At 33.9% G+C, this 12,104-nt stretch overlaps 1 non-coding gene across 1 annotated transcript; it reads right to left on the bottom strand.

Moving 5' to 3' along the window:
• Nucleotides 1-697: 697 nt before the first annotated feature.
• On the bottom strand, nucleotides 698-800 carry LOC113187535 (U6 spliceosomal RNA). Its single transcript, XR_003301430.1, has one exon. It is a non-coding gene; the product is annotated as a U6 spliceosomal RNA (small nuclear RNA).
• Nucleotides 801-12,104: the final 11,304 nt, after the last annotated feature.

Here is a 12,104-nt window from a genome sequence, read left to right as displayed (position 1 = left end):
AATGGTTCCTGTCTTTCCCTACAAATTTATTGTAACATTAGACATGTACCACTGAGAATTATGGCTGAGATACAAAATTAAATGTAGGATTAATTGCATTGGTTTAATTGCTAATTCTTTCTGAAATGAATGTGTCTGTTGTGAATTTCTGTGTTTTACTCAATCTTTTATATAGGACAATTTTACAGTGCATTTTTTTTTGGTTGGGCAATGAATAAAATATCTGATCATAGTACTGCATAAGGAAAAATGCCATTTGGGTGAATGATAAAGAAATCATAAATGATACAAATTAAAAACAACTCAATAGAACATTATATGAGTCAGTAGATATGTTTGAAATTACATTATATTTTTCCCAAAAAATTGAATAAATAATATTTATGTATACCAATGTTTATTAGAAGTTGGCATCTGGAATGCATAAAGATTTGCTGAAATTTTCTTGGTGCTAAAATCCTGAGCTTTGATGAAGAAAGCATCATCATTCTTTCCTTAAACTGTTGAAGCCACTGGTGAGTCAAACAGATAAATCTGAAACACATTCAGAGTCAGATGAAATATAATTAAACTCTGCCCAAATTTCAGAGACCTTGCAGAATTAGACATGCACACTTTCTCAAGCAAAATATTTCCTTCTTAATGTACTGTATATTTTTATATTAAATGTCTGACATGTAAGTATATTTAATTTTTTAAAAATATGGAACCCTTCACAAATTTTCATACCATCCTTGCTCTGGGGCCATACTACTCTTCTCTGTATTATCCCAATTTTAGTATATATGCAGCTGAAGCAAGTACTGCAAATATATTTCTAAACATGAATAAGCACAAAAATGTAAATCATAGTCAAGAGAGGAAACTGTAAATTCAAACATGCATGGTTATCCTGGGTTTTGGAATTTTCAGACAAGAAACTGTGACAAATTTATTAAGGCATTTATTGGGAGATGTAGAATATTTATTAATAAATAAAATATTTAATTAGACAGATGAAAACAGTACAAATAAAGAAATGAAGGATTCAATTCACAAATATAGCAGCACACTAAAAATAACAAAGGATCAATAGACTTGAAGACAAGTCTTTAGAAATTATCTAATTGAAATACCTAATAATATTTTTAAAAATCCATATTTCTATTTTAAAAATGGCGAGCAAAACCAGTTACCTTTCAAAACAGAAATGAACATCAACCCTTATATATAAATATAAAAGTAATCATGGACCTAAATATAAAATCCTGAATAAAGACTTAAATTGAAAATTTAAGAGAATATCTTTGCAACCTTGGAGCAAGTATATATTTCTTAGAGCAGGGGAAAAATTACTAACCAAAGGAAAAATGGTAAGTTGTATTCATCAAAATGAGATATTTCTTCCAAAAATAAGCCACAGGTAAGAAAATAGAAAAACCACAGTCTGGGAAAAATATTTGCAATACATGTCTGGCAAAAGATTCACATTTATACTGCATATCAAACCATTCTATAAAAATTCTATTGGCAAACAATTCAGTTAAAATGAGCAAAGTGTTGCATACTTCTAAATAAAGATAAATAACGACCAATAAACATGAACAGGTGCTCAAAATCTTCAGTCATTAGGAACAAATTAAAGCTACAAAATATATAATTTTACAACAGTTGGAATAGCTAGTAGAAATATTGAAATACTTAATTTTGATCAGAACATGGACCAACTGGTATTGTCATTTCTACTTAGAAATCATTCAATAAACATGATAATAAAATGTCTAGTTCAAATAAATAGCAAGTTTATTTGAAGTCCACAATATATAATTCTGCTGACAGTACAAAAATGAAATTCAGCCACACATAAAGTGACTAAAATTTCTGAGTCTGTTTTCTCCTCCTTTTCCATATTTTATTTGAGCATCAGCTTTTCCTAGCTGTCATGATTTCTCTGTGCCTCTAAAAGTATGATTGACACTGGGTTTTCATCTGGGAAGACCCAGATTCTGGTCTATGCTTTTCATTGTTTTCTATTTTAAGTCCATACCTTCCACACCATCCTTTAATTTCCTTGTTTTTCTTTGTCCAATGTGAGTTTCTACTTTGCACCCTAGTGGCTGCAAAGCTAGGGTTCTAGCATGGGAATATGGCATTTATGACCCTATCTTAATCTGTTGGATTTCAATTTCAAAGAAGGGAGTGTGAGCTAAGCAAGAATTGCTAAATGAATTTATCACAAATTTTAAATTCATAATGAGTTTATGTAGATTCGATAGAAAACAATGCTTTCAGATGCAAAGTATGTTGCTTATAGTGAGAACAAAATGTCTTTTACTATTATCATAACATGTTTTATGATAATAAATCATAATAATTATAAATATGTTACTTATAAATCATATTGTATATTGGTTATTATAGATCTTTTATTATTAGAATTATTTTAAAATTAACAGAAATATAGCATAGTGTGAACATTTTCATAAGTTCTCAATACTTTTCTATTTCTATTTTTGTTTCTTTAGAATAAAAGGATATTTGATGCAAAGGAAATCAAATTTGGCATTGCTATGTCTTTATGCCAGATTGACTTCTATATTTTGTAACTCCATATGAAAGGTAGAATATTTCAAATACAGCCTTACCAGTTATTCTAAATATGCCTTAGTCATATCAAGTTTATTGTTTATATAATAGAGGAAAATCTAGAATTAAAGTGTTTGACTCCCTAGAAATATAGTTTTTAATCTATGTTACCATCATTGGATTGATTCATTTGAAACTTATTCCTTGAGTTATAAAGTAGCTTTTAAGAGAGAAAGAACAGTGGATTCGTAGCTCTGGAGAAGATGGTTATGTATATAGGTGGGTTGCAGGAAATATTTTGACTATTAGAGTATAATTGCCTGAAAGACTGGAAGAAGGCTGGATCTTAAACTTTATCTCAACATTTAACAAAATTCTTGGTATAATGCAGGCACTCATTAACCATATCACTGTTATATAAACATCGGGTAGGGTGTTTGCTTGTTCACTTGCTGTGCATATAGATGATATAATATGTATTAGATGATTGTAATATAACAACTTATAGATTTGGGGAATTATATTCTTATATAATAGAGGAATTAATATAGACTTTAAAATTCTCTTGACTTTCTAGAAGTATGGATTTTATTTGTTAGTTTGTTATGTTATAAAAAGTACTTAATACATTTTATTCAATGTTAATTGACTAATAAATGGGAAAGATTAGAAACAAGTCTTCTGACTGTATATGTAATTCTGTTTCCCAAGTTGAGCATAAATAAACATGAAAATACAGTAAAATAGTCAAGATTTTTCCCCAAAGGGGTCTTTATTGAAATTTTAACTAACTTCTAAAAATATCCCACAATGCTACATTAATGTTAAAGAACAATATTAAAATATTTTTTTCCTTTGAAAACTACCCAATTGACACTAAGTTTGTTCACCAAAGAACCCAGGCATAGTGTACAACATTTTGGAGCAGCCAAATTAATTTAACTGAGCTCTAGCTTCATTGTCTCAATAAATACATATTTATTATTTCTGTTGAAAATTTACTACAATCATTTTATCACTCTCAAAATAGCAAAATGTCTTCAAAATTGTTTTTCCTGGTTTACTCTTTTTCTCAGAAGCATTCAGAGACATGCTACACCTGGGAGCTTAAATCAGATGATATCATTTCTTAAGTTCAACTTGTAAGGTATTTCCTTAATTGTCCTTTATTTATTAGCCTGTCTACCCTCATGTCTTAGAATATCCTCTATTCCTGAGAAGCTTCTTGACCCTTAACTGTTTTCTTTGTTTATGTCCTGTCCTTCTATACAAATCCATTACATGCTCACCATTTTGATATCCAGCTCAAAATGTACCTAAATTTGAAATAAATCACCTGATTAACACTTTTAGAAGACTTTGGGTTCCCATAGCTTAGCCTTATTTCCTTTTTTTATAAGATCAAAATTCTGCTTGCCAGTGTGGAACCATCCTCGTTTCTATAGTCAATCCATATCTTTCTAGTGAATCCAGTGATTCAGGATGTGGTGATCTGAACAAACCCTGAAAGAAGTGAGGTTTGTTCTGAGACCTGTATGATGAGAAGAATCAGATTTACGGAGACATGGGGAGAGTATCCCATGCAGAGATGGCAAGGGCCTAGCCTCTGAGGCAGGAATGGATTGCATTTTGAATAAGCGAAAGAAAATGCAGTAACTGAAATATAGCATTCACTAGAGGGGTGGCGGAGATGAAGCTGAACACATTTGGAGGACGAGATCCCACTAGAAGCTTAAGTGTTTGGGAAATGGTTGAACTTTATGTGAAGTTAATGAAAGTTCTTGTAAGACTTAAAAACCTATACGATCTGACATATATTTTTAACAAATAATTTTGGCTATTGAGGGTAGAATGTGCTAGGAATATCACAGTGTTAGTCTACTCTGAAGATGATGAGCAGGTCCTTCATGGGCATCTTCAGCTGAAAAACAGGGAAAATAGCTTGACAGGAGGAGGACCAAATATTCTTTGTGGGAATATCTTACTCAAGATGCTAGAACAGATATTGGAATTGATGGGAAAAGATCTAGGGCAACGGAAGTAACATAGTTTAATAAAGAAGTAAAAATTAGATAATGGCAGAAATAATTTGTACAGAGTAACAAAAGAAGAAAAAGAAAAATGGTCTTCACTGAGCCGCCTCCCTCGCTCATTGGTCTCACCCTTCCTTGTTCTTACATTCTGGGACTTAATCAGAGAATGATCAGGCAAGGGCTAGCCTTGTCGCTTTCCTGTTGTCAAGGTCACCTTCATTATTTGTTAAATTTGTTGAGAAAAAAGTATAATGGAAGTGAGGATTTGGACAATAAAAGAGGGCTCAAAGCAAAAGCTGGGCAGGAGAAAAATAACTAGAGCAACAATTTCCCCACTTCTTGAATTATGAATCTAGCCATTTTACAAAATGTATTTAATTCTCTTTTTGTTGTCATCATCGAAGTATCAGCAACACAATGTGCAAGGCAGAGAAGAAAGTGGTGCATAAAAATTATTCCACTTCACGGCATGTTCGTAAATTAAGAGCAGAGATCTTAATAAAAATTTTGATTAAAACTAGGCATACATGGTTTCCAAATAATAATTAGGATATTTAAAAAATGTGACATTCTCTCTGTTTATTTTATCTAATGTTGAAATCACTGTGTGTGAGATGGTTAGAACATTCATAGGAGAAGGAACAATATACATTGCTCAGCTTTGTATCTGAGACATCAAAGGGTATATTTGTATATATACCAGAGATTTTTGCTTCTTAATGGCCATTAACACAGGAAAATTTCAACTTTTCCCCTCACTATTTTGGTGACTATTTTCTGATTTGCCTTAGTGCACTGAATCTGTGGTGCTTTGTAATGCTAGAGTGAATTCAAGAATAAATTTATGCCTTTCACTTCAGATAATTCATTGATTCTCTGAAAAACATTCCATTTTTGTTTATTATAAAAACAATAAATAATTGTTTTTTCCTTATACAAAATTTAATTCTACATGTAAGGCTAAAGTCTACTTCCCCCTTTACCCACATAAATCTTCTTTCTTTTCTCTAAGAGGTAACTACTCTTCAATTAATTTATGAAAATATCTAGCCATTTTCATTAATATTTAGCTTAATGAATTATATTCATGTATATAAAAATAAATCCACAAAATATATAATATTTTTCACATAAATATTATCAAATTTATACATATTTTCCTGAACTTTATTTATTTAATATCCTGGAAATAACTTCATGTTCATAACTTATTTTTTATCTGAGCATAATATATTATTCCATGGATTTAAAGAAAAAAGAATCAGACCTAAGTATTTATATCTAGGGAAAAGGATTAATATTTTCTACCAGCCTTCAAACCAAGACTGATTGATTTCTCTTCCCTCAACACAATATGTCTGAGTATAACTCAAGTTTTTCAAGAAGAAAATACTGAATTTAAGTATTAGTCTGCTAATGCTGTATTCAAAGATAGTGGATCAACATGGGGCTCTAATTTAAGATTAAAAAGTTTTTCTTTTATAATCTAGTATGAGGATAACCAGAATAAATACAATGGATTTTGCAGAATCTCAGTTTCCTTATCTGTAAAAAGGCTGTGCTTTTCAATATACTGCCTCCAAGGCATTATTGTGAAGGCAAATTGGGATAGTAGATATGAAATAATTTTAACAATTATAAGGGATTTTTCAGAAAAGTTTGTAGAGGCACATTGCTTGCTTCTTATTCTTTATCACATATTTGGTTATATTATTTCTACATAGCAAATAACCTCCAAATTTGGTGGCTTAAATTCACGTATTATTTTTTATGGATGTGTAACTAGCCTGGGATTAAGCAGATCTAGGATGAGCTCTGCTGGAGTCCTGTACATCTATGTGTCTCTTCATCTTCTTAGACTGTAAAGCTAGCTGATGTATGTTCTCATATTGGTGAGAAATGTGCAAAAAAACCCCACTGGGAAACAGCAAGGTTTCTTCAGCCCTAGGTTTAGTGTTGATGGCATGTTAGATCTCTCTTTCTATTGACCACAGGAGTTACATGACCAAAATGACAGCAAAGGTCAGAGAAATATGCATCACCCTTTTAGAAGGAAGAATTGTGAAACCAGGAGTATGTGCGACTACAGGAAAAGGTGAATGAATAATGGAGGCCAAAGTTGTAATATGAACATTAGTTTTTTTCTTTTATTCTTTCTTAATAATTCCAAACTCCAATTACATCTTAATACCCTTATGAATAGGCAGCTATGCCGCTTTATGGTTTGTAGTCTAACCTAACCTATTTTATAATGAAAGTTTATAGAAAATCCAAGAAAATGGCCACAAACTAGACCTTTATATTCATCAAGATTTAAAATATTATTACATGCATCTAGTATCATTTTTTATAATAGTAGTAATATGCTTCACATTGACAAAGCCCTAGTCTATGAAAACAATCATCAAGTGCTCATCTTCTTGTAAATGCTCTACATTTCTCATGTATCATTCACAATGATCTGTGTAGCCACCGGTCGGCATCATCTTGGGCTACAGCTGAAAAACATCTTGAAAAGAAATAGTTAAGTTATTGTTTAGTCTCAAATATGGCCTATCTCAAATGCTAGATCCTTGTTAATGCATTGTGGGATTCTTTCAGGACCACAGGTCTTCTCTTTCAATAAATTACATATCTAGAGGGGAAAATAATTCTGTCAGCAAAATTTCTTGTAAAAAAGATTGAAGAGTGAAGAACATGGTGAGAATTTTTTTAAAAAAATACATCTCCTTGGGCAACCATCAGATAGGGGACTTTTTCCAGAAGGCAAATTGTCAAAGCAGATACAATTTCCCCTCTCCTAGAACACACTATAATAAAAACGTTTGAAAATATTTCCTTCTAATAACTACAATGAGGAGGTAGGACAAAGACCTTTTAAAGTACATTTTCAATAGACTACTCTCAGATCTTTCTAAATTTGCATAAAATACTATATCTAATATGCTCATGATAAACATACTTAGAAATAATCCATGGAATATGACTGATATGGTTAGAAGTGTGAGCCTGGAACATTCTCTCTCCAGATCATGCTAGGTCCCTCTAGGCTTGTTCTGGGCATGTGGTGGTGAGTCTTTAAATAAAACCTGCATGATTCTCAAGTGATTTGGGGATGATTTTCCTGGAATTTGGACCAATGTAGCGTGGTATGTTGGTGTCCTGGTGATCTGATAACACACAGGCCACACAGTCAAGCCTCAAACACATCTGCTTTAATTCTTACCAGTATTTCTTGAGATTCCCCCAGGATTAGGGAAAGATGAGGTTCTGTGGAGACTTGCTGCAAGGAAATCTTGAGGGACACCTTCATGGGTCATTTCTGATCTGTCCAATTCTCCAAAGGTAAGTACTAGCTTCCTGTCTTGCCTCCTTGAAGGGTACAGTTGCAGGCTACTATAGATTTCACTGCTGCATGGAATTGGATCCTCAGAAACAAGGTACCTCATAACTCATTTGCATATAATCTGGTCCTTTTCTTTTAATATCATCCTTTGGGAGGAGGGACATAATGAGCTGACACCATGGTTGATCTTATTCTTGATGTTTACGTGACTCTAACTGAGCTTATATTTTGTTTACTAACTTTATCAGTTAGACTTCTTAACAGACTTTCCTCCCTGTCTTGCACCAGTAAAGTCACAATGTTTTAATTAGAAGAATGACAAAAGGAGTGGTGGGCTGGCTGGTCAGTTGTGGCACAGGATGTTGATGAGGTTGCTCAAGGGTTCAGTAAGAGCAAAGAAAACTGGTTCCAAATCAACTTCCCTGAGAGGATTGATGAGTTGCTTTGATGGTTATAATTAGAGAGAGGTCTTGAAAAACTAAAAAAAGTATATAATAGCTCCCCTTATTCATAAGGGTCTCATTTCAAAATCCCCACTAGATGCCTGAAACTGCAGAGTATTAAACTACACACACACACACACACACACACACACACACACACACACACAAACACACACACACTCACACACACCATTTTTTCCCTATGTATAAGTAGCTAAGATGAAGCTTAATTAATAAATTAGGGATAATAAGAGATTAAAAACAATAATCAAATAGAATAATTAGGATAATATACCATTAAAATTAATTAATAAATGCTAATTGTTTATATCTGGAACTTTTCATTAATAATTTTAGACTTTAGTTGATTGTGGGTAACTGAAAATGCAGAAAGTGAAACTGCAGGAAATGGTTACTCACCCTTCTGCACTTTGGGGAAAGTACTCCACTTTCTCCCCCATATGTTTGTATCTAAAGGTGAAATGCCTCCTGATGATCAAGAGCATCACAGTATTATTCAGAGAAGTACCAAGGTATGCTCTTACAGTGTAGAAGGAGCAAAGTTGGAGATCCATTTGGGAAAAAACCTAATGGATGATAGCTGTATAACTCATCTGGTTAGCAGATGAGGGAGCTACACAAGGGTTGCTCATGAGAAAGAATGGAATTCATTTAGTCACTATCATCCCTATGCTCCAAGCCACTCTGGCCACAAGACCTTATTCGATAACATGGGCATGGAAGAAAACCATGTACAGACAGATGAGGATTTCTGCAGTTCTTCTCATGCATAATAAAACATGCAGCGGTCTACCTGGATGAGTCTCCATCCTCATCCAGAAAAATTCCAGAAATAAGCAATTTATATCCATCCTCTAATAAGTACCCAGGGAAGACTGTTGGAGAAGTTATAATTTCCCTTGGAGCTTCCACAACCACAGCCTGAATTGTTAATGGAGATCAAGATCAAAAATACAATGTAATAGTCTTTTGGGTCAGATTGATTGATTTGTTCCATCAGCTCTATCATGCTTTTGAGAAAAACTGAGTGTTCTAATGTCCACCTGGAATAAGCACTGATTGGAAACAAGTTATTAAATCTTGGTAAAATGTCAAAGAAAGTGATCTATGGGCTAACAGGGAGCAAAGGAAACCAACTAGAGGCCCAAAGAGTAGGCCATGTAGATTTGTTAGATCATGAATTCTCTAAGAAACACAGATTAGTGATTTGCCCTCAGATGTTATTTCTCACTATTAGACCATGAGATGGATATGAAACTTGAAAATCAAGGTAGTAGCAGAAGAAATTCTCTAGCTCACATTGGCATTTACTATGGAAACCAGAAGGTGGGTCAGAAGAGTCCCCAGTCTCTTTGCTGAGGTTTTTGCTGTTTGACTCAGTTTTGGTCCAGCACCTTCAACACCAGCTCTCTGCCCTTATGTTTGTTATCTCCTTTAATAACAGACAACAGGGTAGAGACTAAGTCACCTAAGGGTATGGGAGGTTTTACCAGCTGGGCTGCCTGTGGTGAATGAAAGACGTGGAAAGCTGGCTATGGCCAGGGTAAACCTTTACATCCCTGGATGTAATGGTAGCTCACACATTTTTCCTTGAGAATAGTCTGAATGCTAATTGAACTTATTTAAGGGAGGCAGAGTCTGTGGTTCAATGAAAAATTCTATTTTGTCTATAGCATATCTTTCAAACTTTTCTGATCTTGATTATGTCGACTATTTTAAAACACTAAGAGAGTTGTACATAATTGACAGTAATGTAAAACAGTCCTTGTCAATAAACATGCATATTAAATCCATGCAGTTTTTCTGCTGACCACTCTGTGGAAAAACTAGTTTTGCTTCTATTTGTGTATTCATTTTAATATTCATGGTGTGTGTGTGTGTGTGTGTGTGTGTGTGTGTGTGTGTTTTGGGATTCTCCTTTGAACTGGTTGTAATATTTGACTAGATACCTTATTCTGAGTGTGTAAAATGTTATATCTCTATTAATAATTTCAAAATTACTTGCAACAATGAAGATTTCTTTTTGCTTGAGCTGGTTAGTAGTACATCCTTCTAAGACCCAAGCTTCTCTGAGACTTTCTTCTAATTCTCTTCTCTTCTTTCCTCAGGGTTGGGAAAGGATGCAGAGTTATATTATTTTACTATATTCAGTTTCCAGGTACAAAAATGGCCAACTGTCAATACCTAAAATCACCAAACACAGCTCTTAGTTAGCACCCTCTCCAGGGATGTTATATGGATGGAAGCAGCCAGTGACATTTATCCTTTGAGGTAGAAAGTACAAAATCTCCACAGCAGCCTTCATGACAGCTCCCTGCCCATACACACACACATACACACACACACACACACACACGACACATGCACACACACACACACACACACACACACACCACAAACACACACACACAGACACACAGACACACACACATACCAGACTCTCTGTTCTCTATAGCTGAGGTCTAAAAAGGAAAGGGCCAGACTTCATTGCATTTTCATTAAGGCTTAGCAAGTTAGTGCCCATGCCATGAGTCTTCATCAGGAAGGAAAAGTCATGGGTGCAGAGCTCAGATAGTCTCACCAGAAGAACAAGAGACAGATTCTCTTCACCCCCGCTTGACTTCCAGTGTTTTCTTGTGTGATATAGGAAACTAACTTGTCTTATTTTCCTGGAAAATTGTCAAGGAATGGCATCTGCTAACAGGCCTATGTATTCCCATGCAACCCCCAGAATTCCCAAGAGAGGAGGTAGACAGCCAAATTCTTGAGTCAGGACTGGAGAGTGGGTCTGCACTAGATGTTTAGTTGTCATTGTTTAATTTCATTAGATCTTGAAGGATTTTATAGTAATTTTCCCATTGTACATGCTTTCTTCTAACCACAATATTATGAAAATTGTATGTATGTATTATTAAATACATATGTGAACATTTGTAAATGAAGGAACCCAAGACAATAGCAATTGTCATCAGCCCTCTGTGACAAGGTCTCCTTAGAAGCTGAGGCAATTACACACAAGTTCTGAGTTAAACTACTTGGATTCTTGGTTCTGTTAAGCCCATGCTACTGGAATACTCTAAATTTTGGCCCCAAACATGACAGAAACAGGTTACATATGAATATCTCTGTCCTATTAGGAGAGACAAATATATTTCTGTCCTTAAAATCGAACACCAGTCTTCACATAACTTTCCAACATAATTGTTTTATTTTTATGACCTGAAATTTTTCACTGAAGTAGGTTTTCATTTTAGGAGGAAACAGAGGAGGGCTTTCTAGCTGGTTATAAGTGACATAAACCAGGCTAGAAGTGATGTAAGCCAGAAGACAGAGCCAAGGAGTGGTACATGCAGCCTGAAAGACTGGGCTTCCTGGCTATCCTGCCTGGACTTGCCTAAAACACAGAATCACTGAGACAAAGAGGCAGATGCCTTGCACAGTTGCTGTGATTTTAATAAACTTTACTTTTTAGAACATTTTTATGTTTATGGAAAAATTGTGAAGATTGTAAAATATATTAATTAGTTCCTATATACTCAGTATGTCTAATATGCCTTATTATTTATTAACATCTTTTATTGGAATAGTACATTTGTTACTATTAAAGAACCTAAAGGGATTTATTATTACATATAATTAATTTAAATAATTCAGTTAATTATTAAACCTTTTTATTTATTTATTAATTAACCTTTT

Source organism: Urocitellus parryii, chromosome 1 (genome assembly GCF_045843805.1).
Source record: "Urocitellus parryii isolate mUroPar1 chromosome 1, mUroPar1.hap1, whole genome shotgun sequence".
Lineage (NCBI taxonomy): Eukaryota > Metazoa > Chordata > Mammalia > Rodentia > Sciuridae > Urocitellus > Urocitellus parryii.
Note: the sequence above shows the minus strand (reverse complement) of the source record. Positions and strands in the feature narration are given on the sequence as shown.